We start from the raw sequence: 17,486 nt of genomic DNA on the forward strand, positions 1-17,486 counted from the left end.
CATTTGGAGCAGGTTTCAGAAGCAGGGGTTTACATTTCTAGGAGTTTTCTTAGCTTGTATTTTGGAGCACCTGACATTTTCCTGGATGGTCCTACATTTGTCCTCCTTTGTGACTAGGACATCTGGGCACCCTGAGTAATTTTGTTAAGCCCCCAAGTCTTTTTTAGGTTGTCTGCCTTCAAGTGCTTTCCCACAAAGACCAGATTTGAATGCAACACTATAACTGTCATTAGCATTTTGCATTAAAAACCCCAAGAAAACTCAGACGCTTCCTCTCCTCCTCCTCCTCCTCCTCGTTGTTATATGTGAATCCCCAACTCTGGTTAACTTTAGCTGTGGTTTAAAGCAGGGGTGGTCCCTGGGCCACATGCACCAAGCCCCCATTTGGCCAGGTCATAGACCTTCCACTGTTGTGGTTGTGTGCCTTCAAGTCGTTCCAGACTTAGGGCAACCCTAAGGCCTTTCATGGCAAGTTCCTTCAGAGGGGCTTTGCCATTGCCATCCTCTGAGGCTGAGAGAGTGGGACTTGCCCAGTGGGTTTTATGGCCAAGTGAGGAAACAAACCCTGGTTTCCAGAGTCAAGGGTCTTTCCCTTAACATTATTGGATATCCCTGACACTGAATACAGTTGGTCCTCCACATTTGTGGCTCTGACTTCTGTGGATTTGGATCGTCCATAGATTTGATTAATATTTTCTATCTAGGAATCTCTAGGTCCTCCAGTGCGACTCTATGGACCTAGATATTCCTAGAGAGAGCACTTCTCTAGGCACTTGTGAGCCCTCCAGTGCAATTATGTGGTCAACTTCTGGCAGATGTTGGCCACAGACTTTTTCAGCCAAAGGGCCTCCTTCTCTCCTGAGACACATGCCAAAGATGAACAGGGCCCAAAGCTAAACCAGGCACATCAGACACCCCCTCACAACCCAGGCCTAAACACCCTAAACTAAGGCATCAGATCCTGGCTGATCTTGGCTGCTAAGCAGGGTCAGCCCTGGCTAGTGCTTGGATGGGAGACCCCCAATGAATGCCAGGTGCTCTAGGCTATATTTCAGAGGAAGGAACTGGCAAAACCATCCTCTTCCTTGCTTAAGAAAAACCTATGCAATGATGGGGTCACTATAAGTTAACGGGCAACTTGAAGGCACATACACAAACAATCTCATAATTAATTTGACACTCTTGTGGAAAAAATAAATCTGTTAGTCTTTAAGGTGCTGCAAAGTTTTCCTCTTCTCTTTTGCTACAAAAGAGTAATATATTCAGCAGTATCATTATAAATAATATGCAGAATACTTAGCATTCCCTTACCAGGGGACTTGTGTGTATTTTTGCTAGATCATACATGTTTTCTGCAATTCCACAGGCAATACTTTACATACTCCAGCTTTCTTCCTCCATGGGGTATTTTACACAGCAATTTTAATGGGTGAAAGGTGTGTGTGGGTGTGTGTACAGCGCTGTGTAAATTTACAGCGCTTTATAAATAAAGGTTAATAATAATAATATTGGGGGGGTGGGTGGGAGGTGTAATAGATTGTGCAACTTCTTCTGTATGAAATGAGTCAAGTGTGAGTGGTGAAAAGTTGAAGTTCTGAAAACATGAGAGTCTGTAAAACTTGCATGAATTGTGAAAGCTTGAGATTTTACGATGAAGCTGCCCAACACCCAGAAATGGAAAAATTTAAGCTTCATTTACTCAGTGCTATGGCTCATCACCTTAAATTATTCTTGTGCTATTGAAACAAAGTTTCTTTTATCCTCCAAAATAATGTAACTAGGGGAAAAAATGAAAGTATCAGGGGACCTCCAAAAGGGAATGGTATACATATTGCACACAGAATGTCAGATCCATATTCTCTTCCCTGTACAGCATCCAGGGTCCAACCATTTCTTTTGCCTCACAAGTAGACTTTTGCAAAAGTATTCGGGGATGGAGCTCCGCTCCGCTCTGGGGCCACAACAAACTACAGTTCCCAGAATTCCATAGCATTGAGCCAGAGCAATTAGTGGGGTGAAACTGGATTATTTCAGCAGTGCTGTTGCAGCCATATCCTTAAACAAGGTGTTCTCTCTCACTCATTCTCTGAACAGAAAATGTGTGAATAGGAAGTGGGGACATGTACACTTCTGCCCCATCTGAGACTTTGCCCACATAGCACAGCAAGCTTTGAACTGAGACGAAATCAGCACTCATGCATTCAGCTGTAGGACGCACAGCCAGTGGGCATGTGCCCTTTGTGGCACAACAGCCAGTGATGGACAACCTAAGATGACAGGCAAAGTCAGGGGCTAAGTGTTCATTCAAACATCCACAAACACCCAGGGCAAGGCAGGCAGGCAGGCAGGCATTCCCTCATGCAAACAGACACAGAAGGAAATATTTACTCAGGAATATTTTGGCTGGAAGTAGCCTAAGCCAATGTGGTGTAGTGGTTTGAGCTCTGGAGATCAGAGATTCCTCACTTGGCCATGGAAATTGACAGGGTTACCTTGGGTGAGTCACACAGCCTCAGCCATAGAAAACCCCATGATAGGTTCACCTTAAGGTCGTCATAAGTCAGAAATAAGTTGAAGGCAAGCAACAACACAAGCCTGAGCTGGAGGCAATGGTCCATTTCCTCTAAAGCATGAATTGCCCCTCCAGTGCTCTCTGTCATTGTTCTGGCTGAATGCTTAATGCCTGAACAGTTTGTGTGTGTATAGTTGCCATTTAAATCAATGTTACATGTAATATACAAGAAACTCTTATGTCTGGCAGTCTGAATGCATTCCCTGCTTCCTTACATTTTCTATGTGGATGGACAATTGTGCTGGATCAAATGTTTTATTTTATCATTATTCTTGCACTGATGCAGCCCAATGAACATGTCCTCTCCATTGGTCTGCATCAGTGCAAGAATAATGGTAAAATAAAACATTTGATCGTTGGGACTGGGGAGGTTTATGTGGCCTACAGGCTACACTTTTTCCACCCCTGCTACAGATAATAAGTCTCCCATTCGCATCTAATAGAGTCTTTGCGAGCCATCCCAGGGAAAGGCAGGATATAAATAAAATTAATACAGTGGAGCCTCCGCATACGCGGTCTTTTAATAGGCGGCTTTGAGCATAGGCGCTCAAAGCCGCCGGCGCACGCGGGGCGGAAGGGGCGGCGCGTCCCATTCAATTGAATGGGCGCGCGCACCCGTTGCGCCTCGCGCGCTGCCATGCCGCCGCGCACGAGCCCCATTGGAAACAATGGGGCTCGAGCATAGGCGGATTTTTTTATCTGGAACGGATCCCCCGCGTATAATAAGGTTCCACTGTACACAATAATAAAATAAAATTACTTTGCAAGCCAGTTCAAGTCCATAGCCCAGTTTCATCAGTAAGGTACATCTATCCATACATAGTGGTTCCATATCCTGCCATCTGCGGCAACTGATTACCTATATTTCCCCCCCACTTATGCCTGGCATTAGAGCTCTGGTGGGAAAAAGAACCCCAGCAGTGTTACACAATCTAGCACTTTACATTGTAGGAACTGGAAATAATACAAACCTCAGTCTGCACCAGTCCCTCTTTAAATATTATACAGATTTGGTGGAGCATGATAATTTCAAAAATCCACACCTGAATTTTTGAAACATGTGTCATTTCATTTTGCAGTGACATGTTGTACCTACAGCCCCACCCGCTTTTCGGGCCAACCATTCCTGAGCTACACAAACTGAGTAAACATTGTTTATTGGTTCCTTACTATACATACACACTTCTGAATCATACTGGAACTTTTGCAGTGAAGATCAGGGAAGCTTGGGTGTGATTCACAAGGCCCATCTTTGCTTTTTCTTTTTCAGCTACATACTTTTAGTATAACTCAGCTTTTAGGGATTTGCCTGTAATAATTTGACAAGCAAAGAGCAAGAGACACACTTCCCCTCCAATCCATACATACAAAGCAAATAGTCATTCTGACACGATGACTTACTCAGCATGCAACCCAACAATTTATTTAATTCAGGAACTCACAGGATCAATCTCACCAAAGTTTGTGTATTCCCCAAACAGCTGAACTTGCAATGTTAGTCATAGTTTTGCCAGTGTTTCCCTGAAACAGTTACTACTGATGATGGGTGAGTGTCTGGAATTGGCTCAGTATTTATGAACTTCCTTAACAAGTGCTGAGAAAAAAATCTGCCTCTTTTCCAAGAGTTCTCTCCTGGTTTATAAATGTTGGCACATACTTTGTGATGGTGCTCAATTAATGCCCGTTATTACATCATGCCCTGGGTAGGAGCAGTGTGTACAGATGCTACCCTTTCACAATTGTTTTTTGACAGCTGCCTAGTTTAAGGTTGAACCATTTAACCACAGCCTATTTTTGTTAGGGCCCTAGAAGGACTGAAGTGATAGAGCAGATTAAATTGGATAGACTGTGCATGTGTATACACTAAAATATTATTTAAAAGGGCCAGTGCAGGAAAACACTCTAGTACCATTTCAAAGATGGTACTAGAACAAATGGCAAAACAAATGGTATCATTTGAGGAATTTACTTCTGTCCTTCTGGACCCACAGATATACCTGTAAGTAATTTTGCTGTAGTGAAAGCTATCAGCTTTAATCACATGGAAACTGATTTCATTCCATGAGATTTCTCTATTAAAAAATCCTCATGTAATGACAACTAGTTCTATGTATTAGGTTCAGTGATTAGGAGGATAAAATGGACAGCCCAGTTAAAGTTGCTGTAGTTATTATAAGCTATTATTAAATAATATTTCACATGACAAGTAATAATGTTTTCAGAAACTTACATATCATATTTGCCTACACTATGCCCTTTTCTCCTACTCCACTGTCACAAGCTCAAGGCTGAACAAGATGGCACATAAAACAAGCTCAGATTCCCTTCCTGATCAGCCTTGGAAAAAAAAAGGCCCCCGGCACATCTGAACTTGTCAGCCACTTTCACTCAAACAATGATTTACACAATTACTGATTTAGGGGCTTATTTGAAATCCCTAACAGAAAATGGGACAGTCTGATGAGGTGGAGTGGTGGTTGATGGCTCAACTTTAAGCTCAGTTTCCAGTGTATCCCACTCATAGAAACAATCTTTTCCTTTCCATAGCTTGCAACAGAGTTGAGCAGATTCAAAGGCATGGGAATATATTTCCTTTTGTAAAGACCTAGAAACCTGAGATGCTCTATTTGGAGCCAGGTGTAAAAAGCTCACACTTGTAGAATAAAATAATCTGAAACCCAGGGAATTTGTTTTTTGTACTAGAACTAGACTGAAATGAATCTTCAGTTTAACATCCCTCCCCCGCCCCGGAAAAAAACCCCATCTCTACTCCTGTTTACACCCAGTTGTCAGCAGTATAATATAGGACAGGGAAGAGATTACAAAAGGATTATGCTTTGTTTGTTACATTTCTTGAAAACTGAGTTTAGAAATCCTTAACAATCCTTGACAATGTACTTCAGATCATCTAGTCATCAGTAGATCTCAAACTACTTCCTGACAAACCTTGATTTACAATAACTCATATCTATAGATAGTTTCATCCTCCATGAATAAAGATCGTACATAGCCTAAAGGCTAAAAACTATGTACCGTATTGATATAAATTAAAAGCTAATGAAAAGAAAGAGATTCTATCTTACTACACATTTTCTTGTTCTCTCTATTTGTTCCCTCTGCTTTCTGAATAAGTATACTGGTGTTTTTAAGGACAGCTGAGCAGATTAATCAGGCAGATTGATAAAATGTTCTGGTGTTTTCATTGTGCTGAAGATGTAACTTTGAGGTACAATGCACACTCTTATACACAAGATATCCACATAAGCATCAGATCATTCTGAACATCTGACAACAAATAACAGTACATATATTTGTATTTTTTCTGCAAAGCATTCACATTTTAAGTGAACTGTTGCTTCTGTAAAGGTGTACCCAAACATACATCCTTAGTAGAGTTATGGTTGAAACAAAGCCAGCCCATTTTGTTCACAGGTACAACGTTCGCCCTCATTTTGTTCACAGGTACAATCTTCTCCCTAGCTTTAGGATCAGAAAAAAAAACCCCAGATCTTCGTATTGGGAATGGAAACCAGCAGTGAACTGTGTTGATCTCTCTCTCTCTCTCTCTCTCTCTCTCTCTCTCTCTCTCTCTCTCTGTGTGTGTGTGTGAGAGAGAGAGAGAGAGAGAGAGATGGCATAGACCCTCTCTTGTCTTTCTCTTGAAGCATGTCTTCAAGAGTGGAGATCCTGTAGCCCTCCATATATAGTTAGACCAAAGTGTCAAAGTTTCCCTAGCCCTGCTTTAAATACTTTTGTTTTTTTTTAAAGGTTGGAAACAAAAATGGAGCCGGATAAACTTTCCAGCAGTATTTTAAAATTTAATTTAAAAGAAATGAGAAAAAGATAAAGAAATGAAAGGTGACTGGCTGGCCTTCCTAAAGCACAAGGAGACATGCAAGACAGACAAACAGGATTTAATTTGCTCATAAACACATTGTCAAAAACACTGCAAAGAAAAGGATGGGAAAGTGGACTTGTTTTGTAAGATCCATTCCTCTTTTTAATGTACATTTATGGTGCACCCTGAGGTTTAGCTGTTTATGCAGTGTGGTTTGATTGAAAGTGTGGTGTCTTACATAGGCAATCTCTTTTAAAAGTAAGAAAGTTACCTACTGCTGGCTGCCTTCTAACATTGCCAGGTTGGGAGTGATGTTGTTTCTGGCAACCCCTGCATAGCTCCAGGTCATTAATTCACTTTAACAGCCAACTGGAGAGTAGGACTGTAGCACAGCTAAAGCTTGGCTATTCTTGGATTACTGGTGCTGTCAATTACCTTCTATATCATTCACTTTTACTAGCTTAGTTATATTCACCTGCCTTTTAAAGAAACATTTTAGCACATTTGAGGGTTACAGGTTGCCTGGCCCATAAAGACAGGGGTTCCCCCACGAAGCATGAGTGCCCTGACATCACTTTTTCCATACAGTCTTAATACTTAATAGGACATACTATGTTAACTGCATATTCTCTTTTGGTATGCAAGCAGCAAAAAGTTGCCATGGTTAGTTTCATTATATTTCACTAGAGGATTTTATACAGGTGGAGAATGGCATGTTAGCTGCAGCTAGATGTACGTGTTGCATTGATTTAGTTATAAGGTGGTTTAGATGTGTTGTTGGTTGAGTGTTTTTGTCGTTACTGTAGACAATTTGTAAATTATATCACTCGTATTGGTGGTTGCCTCCTGCTTCTGGCTAAGATCTTTCTGAGAGTGACAGTTTACATGGCCCTTTCTGAAGCTGAACAGTGAGCTTGACTGGAAAGTTGAGGCTTGAAAAGCCACATGGACATGGTGCAACAACGATTTGGTGGAACTTACTTGAATGAAAATACAAATTATTGCTTTCTGAAATATTTTTGTGGAAATTCAGTTTATCATTACATGAGGTCTTAATACCGTCTGTGTCACATATGTACATATTTGCAACAAGTCTTCCCTTTAAAAAAACAAACAAACAAACAAAAAACAACAACAACACACCCTGAGGGTAAAGAACATGGCTTCTCTGTACTGGGATGTAAAAGTAAGGAAATGGGATTTTTCCAGTATGGTAGGGTTGAATCAAGAGGCAAAGGCAGCCTGAGGCAAAGGCTGCATGCAGAGCAGCAAATGGTGCTTCCTATTCAACTAACTGAAGAGATATAATTTGCAAAATCACCCAAATTATTTTAGCCCATGAGGCAGAAAATGCAACAGGCACTTTTCTCTGGCTATGGAACAACAACAACAACAACAACAATAACATCATCATCATCATCATCAACAACAAATAATTTTCTTTCCCACCTCTCCTCAAATCTCAAGGCGGGGTACAACACAGATTAAAATACCGTATATAATGAAAAACATGAAACCATTTAAGCACATAGGTTAAAACACATAAACATAAGAGGACCTACGTCTATGGGCCATCTTAATAATAACAAATTAAGCAACCAATAATTTGCTGCCTTTACATGATAATCCAAAAATGTATTGACTGAGGTGGCTGCTTTAATCTTCATAAAGACAGGACTAGCCTTGCAATCTGGCAACCAGCCTTATGATATCTTGGCGATATTTGTCCAAAGCGGTGACGAAGTCAGAGTGACTCATGCTTTCACCATCCTCACTTTTTGCTGTCATGTAAAACTCTGGAAGAAGTGCACCTCTTGCCAGATGCGACAGCCAATAGTGCTTACTATCAGCTATTAAAATCACTCCACTGGCTGCCAGTTAGTTTCTGAACAAGGTACAAAGTGTTGGTTATTACCTTTAAAACCTAAAATTTGCCTCCTCCCAAATACTTCCTCCAAACAGGTTGCTGACTGTCAGCCAGAGGACTTTTTCTTCAGCCACCCCTAGATTGTGGGAAAACCTGCTGGAAGAGATTCAACAGCTGAATATGCTGCCCAAATTTAAAACAGCGTTGAAGACTAATCTCTTCCAGCAGGTCTATCCAGATGATATATAAAATTGTGAATTTTAAATTATAAATTTTAAATGTAGATGGTTTTAATATGTATGTCTCTTGTTTGTTCTTTTAAACGGATGTGTGTTCTTAACTGATGCATATTTGTTGGTCTGTTCTTGTTCCCTGCCTCAATCCATGGGGAGAAATGGGTAAGAAATAATAATAATAATAATAATAATAATCATCATCATCATCATCATCCATAGTTCCAAACCTTGTCTTCCCATATGTGGTTGGACCAAAACTACCATTGACCCTGACTGTTGGGAATGCTTACTGGTGACAATGAGAACTAGAGCCCAACAGTAAAGCCTGCACCCGCCCCTTTCCCCGCTGTATCGGGGCCTCAGCTGCCAGAACGTTCAGCACAAAACAGAAATCAACTCTCCTTGTTTTCTTCATTTTGGCGAGTAAAAACGTTATCATAAGGTGAAACAATATTAGCTCTTTTCTAGTTGCTGTTTCTTCCAGGTCAATCACGTTGTGTACATTTGAGAAGGCAAGACTCATTAAAAAAGGCAATAATCCTAAGAAAGATGGAGTAGAAAGAAAGGAAGACCACATGCCGGATGGATAGACTCAATCAGGGATGTCAAGGGCCTGAAATTTCAGGATCTAAGCAGAGCAGTAGAGGACAGGGGGTCTTGGAGATGTCTCATCCACAGGGTTGCCATGAGTTAGGGAGGATTGAGGGGCAGTCAACAACAACAAAGCAAGATAATGGTGTAAAATTATCTACAAGCCACTAACTTTAAGGTGATACAATGTACACTCTTATACACTGAATATCTGCATAAGCATAATATTATTCTGAAATGCTGAAAACAAATTACAGTGTCTGTATTTGTATTTTTTTCTTCAAAGCACAGTTCACATTTTAGGTGAACAGATGTTTCTGTCAAAGTTCATTCAAACATCCTTTAGATAGTGGAGTTATGACTGAAACAAAGCCAACCCATTTTGTTCACAGGTACAATGTTCTTCCTTATTTTGTCCCAGTTTTCCATTCTGAACCAATTTTCTGGCTGTGACATTTACCAAATTTTGGAAAATAATTATTGAGTCTGTGTTGTTTCTAAACTTTATTTTATGGGCACATATATGCACAGGGATGGTTAAACAGCACTTCTAAGCTTTTGGACTAAGTGACCCTGGAGAGAATTTATCCCTTTCAGTGGATTTTTCTGACCCCCCACCAGAAGTCTCATTTTCTGTATTGTTACAAATCTTATATTTCCTTTCATTGGCAGTGTCTGGAGACAGTCTAGTCTGTTTAGTGTACACTTTTAACTTTGACATTGCCAAAGTGAGTATGTTTTCAAAATGATCAAGGCATCACTTTTAAAAAAACACACTCTTTTTAGACTATTATCTTTAGAGAGAAGATTCTCTTTAGAACAAAAATACTGTTAAATAAGAGCCATGAAAGAAACCTAATAATCATATGCTGATTTGTAGGTATTCACAGAATAAAGTTTCTTTCAGTGGGCTGTAGCATTTAATAGAGTCAAGGAATTCAAGATGGATGACAAAGTATCTGTGGAAAATCACCCCATAGGCATAGTTTAAGAGGTGTATTTGTGTGCTTTTGAGGGCTTTTTCTTTTTTTTTTTTGCAAGATAGGGGATTGATAATAAGGACCTCATTGTCCTCCCTTTTCCTTTTAAGGTCCAAGTGGCCCCAGTGTTAGCTGTACTTCTTTCATTGCATCTTTTAAACAGCATGATACAGAGGAGTGTCAATTTGTAAGAGGTCATCTGACTCACTGACACATATCCAGGATTGTAGGACAGATGAAGGTCATTCCAAAGGATGACATAAATATCCTCTCAGAAAACAACATGATAGATTAATGAAAACTCCTTCTGTGCATGATATACCAGCCCTCAGGCTATAGCTCTGGTTTCGATTTGGTATATGATGTGACTCTGTTTTTAATGACCTCATTGGCTGTTAATAAATTTCAGTTGATAATAGGAGCATAAACCTCTAGTATAAACAGAGGTAAGATTCCCTGCAGTAGATTTTCTGACAGTACATTTGTTTTCTACAGTGAAGATAGGGTTTGACGATTCCTTAGGAAACAGAGATAGAGAGAGCTCATCTTGCTTCAGAAATATGTACATTCCCAAAGCACATTGTGTGTTTTGGAGGAAACAAGTATGTGTCAAACCATGTGGCCATTAAAAGGTACCCTAAAATGGATACCAGTATGCTCTAGTTAATAGGGGAAAGATGCAAAAATGCATATGTAAGAAAATATGTATATTAGGGGGTGGGGAAATTATCAAAAATATGCAGAAATTTCCATTGCTGTTTTCATGTGCCTTCAGGTCATTTCCATCTCATACTAGTCCTAAGGCAGACCTGTAATGGGGTTTTCTTGTCAAGATTTGTTCAAAAGGAGTGCACTATTGCCTTTCTGTGAGGCTGAAAGAGCATGATTTGCCCAAGTACAGCCAGTGCATTTCCATGGCTGTGCAAGGATTTGAATCCTGGCCTCTCAGAGTCCTAGTCAAACTCAAACTACAACACTATACTGACTCTTCAGAATTTTACATGCAGCAAGTGGAGGGGGGGGGGGAATTGGCAATATGATATAACATGGAGGAATGGGCACTTCATGGGCACATTACCAGATAAGACTCTGTTTCATTTTTAGGAGTGCCTTATTTTACTAGAAGGTGGATCATCATTTCCCCTTTAAAAAAACCCCAAACTAAATGTGTTCAATAGTGGCCTCTTTTGTTCCACTCTATGTTCTTGAAGGTGATACATTATGATTTGGAGAATGTCACATCTCATTAGAAGACACTCAGACTACTCTCTTCTTGAAATCTCTACTTCCTCAGATTTGTACAGCATTTGGGTTAATAGACCACAAAGCAGTGATTCTGCTGAAACCTTTCCATTTGGGCTGCAGTCCTGAACTAGGCTACCAGAAGGAGTGGATTCTATCCTGGTCCTTTTTCAATGGTGCAATCTCAGTGCAGCTTCAGGCTGCATTCAGAGCACGCATCATGTAAAGGACACCGCCTCCTATGTGGTCTGAAGCCGTGTCATTTTTACCCATCTGTTTCCAGCCATAGTCACACTTATGATTTGAAAGAATTGTATAGCACTGCTTTAGAATGGGACACAGAAACAGGCCAATGCAAAGTTCCATGCTGCTATTTCAGATATCAGGTTCCTCCAAGCTGGTACCTAGATATCTTGGACTACAACCTCTATCATCCCTCTAACAACATTGCCATTGACTATGTAATCATATTTACCAACACATTTAGAAAGCCTCACATTTGTAAATGTTAAATTATAATATTTATGCTTTAGATACTAAGGAATTACTGGTAGTCATAAAAGTCTCTGGGTTTATTCATTTTCTTTCTTCGTGATGGATGATCTAATACTTTGTAGTCAAATGAGATTTTCATTCATTAAGCTTATTTCCTCTGCAGGAAATAAGCATAAGCATCACCTGCCCTAGTGGGCCAATTATAGGAAAGGCTGCTGCTCATTTGTTGCCTCAGGGGGGGAGTGAAAGACAGAGGAAATAATTTTAAACCAATAACTCAATAAAGTACAATCACTATGGTAATTGGAACATGCTCCCTTTCATGGCTATTTTCATCACAGCATTAATCAAAGGAGAACATTGTTGTTATTTCTTTATCACAGTCTGGAGAATAGGTGGAAAATATATAAAATAAAGTTTTTTTTTAAATGGAAGAATGCTACTGCAGTAGGGCAAATGGGCAAAAATACAGCTCATATGCAGGGATGCTTAAGGAATCCAGTCTTTGTGAATTCTAATAAGAACTGACCCAGATCAAAACTAAGTTATCCATCTGTTTTTGCAGTGTCCCAATGTTATAAGACAATTCTTATCTAAAATGTATTGACATAAGTCTAAAAAATTCTATTTTGAAAGAAAATAAGTTTATAAAAGATTTTTTTTAAAGGAGTAGTTTAGAAATATGGTTTTGCATTTGAATTTAAACAGAGAACAGACTTGTGGGTGGAATGCACTTGAAGTAGTCTGATTTGTTCCCTTCCCATAAACTGAGCTTGGAAACATTGCTTTTTGGGACCTGGTGGATTCTGCGAGTTGTTTCAAAAAGTGACTTTTTCCAGACCAGGCTCATGAACTGTTTTGTCTCCTGAATTGCAAGTCTGAATGCCAGTGGATCTTTCTGGTGTAATGTCAACATCTGTGGAGATGGGCTTATACAATGGTCAGTATGTTCTAGCCAAATAATTTATTTGAAAAGTGGGACATCAGTCTGTACACAGTTTAGTCTGGTACTTGAGTCTGGTTTAGTCTGGTAACATTCTAAAATCAGTCCCTCTTGTCTATCTCTCCCCCCCCCCATTTCCAAAATCTACTTTTTTTCCTCCAAAGTTGCTACAGGTAGTAATTTAGGTTGCTCTGCCAACTTCTCATAGTGTACTGTATGACACATCTTTAATAGCTCTATATGGAATTCAAACAAGACAATTCTTCAGGGAGCATTTGTACATAGCCTTTAGTAAAGGAAGTTTTATGTGTGCCAGGACAAACAAATAAGCATCAAACTCATATGGCTTCTTCAACAATATCTGCAGTTTTTGCATGTGAATCAGAGCCTATATGAGTAGATTCTAGTTGTATAAACTATCTCTCTCCCCACCACAACCTAGGGCAGGTGCTTGAAAGCCATTAGTGCTGAAACTCTGATACACATAAAAGATCAGAACAACTAGTTACAGTTAAAACCCCAAGAGCCACCCAAAATAGATATTCTTATAGTTATTTTTTAAAATATTCCAGTTAGCTAGTGTCAATATAGCTCCTTTTTTAAAAAAAAATCTGCCAAATGTTTCTATCTGTACAAAACTGCTACTGTCACAGCCTCCAACTGTTCAGGTTTGGTAAAGACAGTCCTTCCTGATTAAGGCTGTGCCATCCCACTTTTTCACCTGCTTTTAAAATATCCCAGCTTCTGCACCTCTCCCACTTTACTCCTTCATTATCAGTTTACTTCAGTTCCTGCAAACTGAGTTCAAAGTGCAAAAGTACTTTGCATTCAATTAACTCAGCAGGAGGGAGCGTTGAGGAGGGCGTGAAATTTTGCCCTTCCCAGTAGGCTCAGATTAAAGCAAACTGCCACAGTATCCTCCTAGCTTGTGTGTTTGTCCTCATTAATAACTTAATAACTTTGTCATCTAGACCACACTGTGGCATTGCTTGTAGAAAGAGGTGGTTCCCCAGCCTAGTGCTGGTATTTGCAGAGATTTCAGAAAAGAAAGTAACAGTTGTAACTAATGGACACCAACATGGTATTGGTCCTTGACACATTAGGAGGAAAATACCTTTTTGGTTTTCCATATCAGTTAGTCTAGGAAGCACAGTATTAGAGTTTTGCAGCACAGAATTCTGAGTACCAGCATCGGAATTCTATAGAATGGAGCCATCACAATTAAAACAGTATCAAACTGGGTAGTGTAGCCACACTCTTATGCAATCTAAAAAATTAATTGCAAATAACTAGTTTTTCATCACTAGTTATTTCCAAGCCCTGTAGAAAGTTCTAGAAGCAGTGGGTGGAGGGTCATGAGCCTGGGGCTTGCTCTTGCACCTTTATTCTGGTCATATGTGACTCAGTCCTGTGGCATACAGCAGGCACAGGGCTGTATTTTACTGCCCACACCAGTCCATATTCATCACATTTTCTTACACTGACTATTTCTTCCCATTGTTTCTTTTTGGAAAAAATAGAAGAGCTTCCCAAAGCTTCCAAATTTCCCTAACACCCACTTGTTTCTTAAAATGAGACTACAGAAGATGCCACAATGGAATGCTTTGTGGCTAAGTGGGGGGAAGCCCTGGAGAAATGGGAGCCACAAGCTAATTAACATTTACTGACGGATGCTCCTGCTACTGTATCAGAGGCCCAGAGCTGAAGCAAAGTAAAAGTCAATTTCGAAAGTTTTCTGTGCAAAAAACCTGTGTGTGCGTGTGTGCGTGCGCGCACACGCATGGAAACACACCCACATACAAAATATACTTTTTTCTGCAAAATAATTCTTCCTAAACACTTTGGGATGTTCAAACAGCAGGACAAAAATACACAAAACTCTCTTTGGTCTAGTATTCTTCCTACTGAGCGTTCTTACTATTGGCAAACCCATTTTTATGTGTATTCATTCCATTCCTAGTAGAAGAGAGAAAGGGTTCAGGAGAAAGAGACAGGGAGAGTTGATAGGACTAATATGACCATTAAGGTGAAAAGACTGAACTGGAAACAGGGACAATTTCATGGTCTCAACTCAAAGGAGTTTTCTCATTCTTACAGTGCAATACAACACATTTGGTATGAAGTTCACTATCACCAGCTATGCCACCAGAAATTAAGGAAGGAATCAGATGTAATGTATGGCACACACCAAGAGGATGGAAGGTAAGAAAGTGGTAACAATTTGTGACACCGGGATAGCTTTGTTAGAATATTGATTGAAATGTGAAATCACACCCCTGAGTGTCTGTTCATTATATTATTGTTGCTGTTGTGTGCCTTCAAGTAATTTCTGTCTTATGTCAACCCTAAGGCAAGACTGTATTAAAATGTATCACAGGGCTTTCTCGTCAAGATTTGTTCAGATGGGGTTTGCCTTGTCTTCCTCCAAGACTAAGAGAATGTGGCTTGCCCAAGGTCATCCAGTGGATTTCCATGGCTGAACTCCAGACTTGTAGTCCAACTTTGAAACCACTATAACATGCTGTCACTCTTTATATTTTAATTTTAATGTATTTTTACTGTATTGTACTTTGTATTATGTTGTACACCGCCCTGATTGATAGAAGGGCGGTATAAAAATAAAGCTTTTATTATTATTTATTATATGTCGGTCCCAATTTTCCCATGGTTTTCATTTGGCTTCTTCATATGACTTCCGATTTCATTTACTGACATTTGACAGACTCCTGCACTTGACAGCATTGCTGACATAAATATACATCATAATCTATGTGTATGTTAGAACATGCACTGATGTTGTACTAAAGTAGCTAATTATGGCAATTGAACAGGTTTGCAAAAAGTGAGCATAACTTGCTTTATGGACAGGCACACCCAGCATGACAGTTGGCTAAAGTGCTTTTAAAGGGAGGGCTCAATGTGTATAAAACAAAATGTTTCAGCTGTTACTGTCTATCTTTAAAGCTTTTTCTTCAATGAGAAAAGTACACAGTTTTCACTGGTTAAGATGGCCATGGATTAACTCAGCTGAACCTCTCAGCCTTGGACTAACTTTGTGTTAGCCATACAGTTTTGTTCCTGGGCTAAAAGTTATTTGGATCAGGTGTAACACCTCTCCCTGCCTCCTTTCTGGCAGCAGGGAAATTTGGCCAGCAGATCTCAGAGAGATTTTTGATGACAGAAGAAGCTAATCTCTAACACTGTACAGCCAACTATCTGCTATTTTACTATTGCATTGTAATTACTGTATTGTATTTTTTATAATACCATTTATCAGCCCAGTGTAGTAAACAGCTGAACAGGTTTATGTCTCTGACATATCAATCAGTACTTATTAAAAGGTCAGAATATATGCTTTGACATATATTTGCCAAAAGGAGCCCATCAGATGTATTCTAAGCTTACCATGTCAGCCCCATCTCAGTCCTCTTCCATGAGGTTTGCCTATTACATCTTTGCAGTCACATCATTTTACAAGCAAACTGAGAGTTTAGATTTATCTCTGTGCAGGATATTACTGTCACATTCTAGCCTACGGAACCTATGAGGCTTTAAAGGCAGAAGAAAAGATGAAATGCAGAGCAGTCTCATTTTTGAATGTTGATGAAATGCTAAAAAATTCAAGGTTTGAGAGTTGACTCACAATTGGATGTTGCTCTTGAAGGACAATTATTAATTGCATTTTTCTGGTTTTAAAAGGAAGGGCACACAGGACATCACTGAAAACTGCTTGATTTCTTCTTAATTTTTTTGTTTATGTAAACCGCAGTCCACATGTTTGAGTGTTCTCCTGGACTCAGCTCTGAGCCTGGATGTCCAGGTTTCAGTAGTGGCCAAAAATGCATTAGCACAGCTAAAACTAATGCACCAGCTGGCCCAGTCCTGAAGACATTGGTTCTGACTACAGTGACACATGCCTTGATAACATCCCATTTGGATTACTGTAACATGCCATAGAGCTTGCAACGTGTGTAAAATTGCAACATGTGTAATGTGCATTTTGGTTGGCCCAATAATGTTACCACTGTTTTGTGAATTTTGGATGATACCATACTACACTCTGTGTGAGTCTGCCTTAGAAAACTGTTCAGTAACTCCAGTGGGTTTAAAATACAGAAGCCAGAATGAAAACCAGGGTCAGTTATAGGGAGCATGTTTCAACTCCCTTGTTGAAACAGCGTCACTGGCTACTGGTTTGTTTCTGGGCACAATTCAAAGTGCTGCTCATGACCTATAAAGTCCTATATGGCTTAGGACCAGATTATATCTCCACATACGAACTTGCAAGAACTAAAATATTCAGGAAAAGGATTTCTCTGGGTCCTGCCACCATCACTGGCTCGCTCGGTGAAGACAAGAGAAAGAGCCCTCTTGGTAGCTGCTCCCACCCTTTCAAACTCCTTTCTGCAGAAGGCTAGGCTGGTCCCCTCCCTGCCTTCCTTTTGTCAATAGGCAAAAACATTTTTGTTTAAGCTTTTAATATGTAACTGCACCAGAGGTTTCTTTTATTGGGGTGTTAAATTTTATTTATTTTTAAAGTTTTGTATGTTTTAAAATAATTTTATATTGTTTTAATTGTGATGATTTAAATTGTTTAAATTGTTTTAAATTGGTAAATTTTAACTGATTTCCATCTGTGAGCTGCCTTGGGTCCCACTCTGGGAGAAAGGCGGCATATAAATAATAAATACCTAAATAATCACATAAATAAAATAAACCTTA

The 17,486-nt window shown here is 39.7% G+C and overlaps 1 protein-coding gene across 2 annotated transcripts in view; it reads right to left on the reverse strand.

Annotated features, from left to right (window-relative positions):
* LOC149312752 (rho GTPase-activating protein 7-like) overlaps positions 1 to 17,486 on the reverse strand; it is a 270,354-nt gene that overhangs the window by 69,376 nt on the left and 183,492 nt on the right. The window lies entirely within an intron of this gene.

The sequence above is a fragment of the Sceloporus occidentalis genome, unplaced genomic scaffold (assembly GCF_023333645.1).
Source record: "Sceloporus occidentalis isolate IW3139 unplaced genomic scaffold, rSceOcc1.0.p SCAF_5, whole genome shotgun sequence".
In the NCBI taxonomy this organism is placed as follows: Eukaryota; Metazoa; Chordata; class Lepidosauria; order Squamata; family Phrynosomatidae; genus Sceloporus; species Sceloporus occidentalis.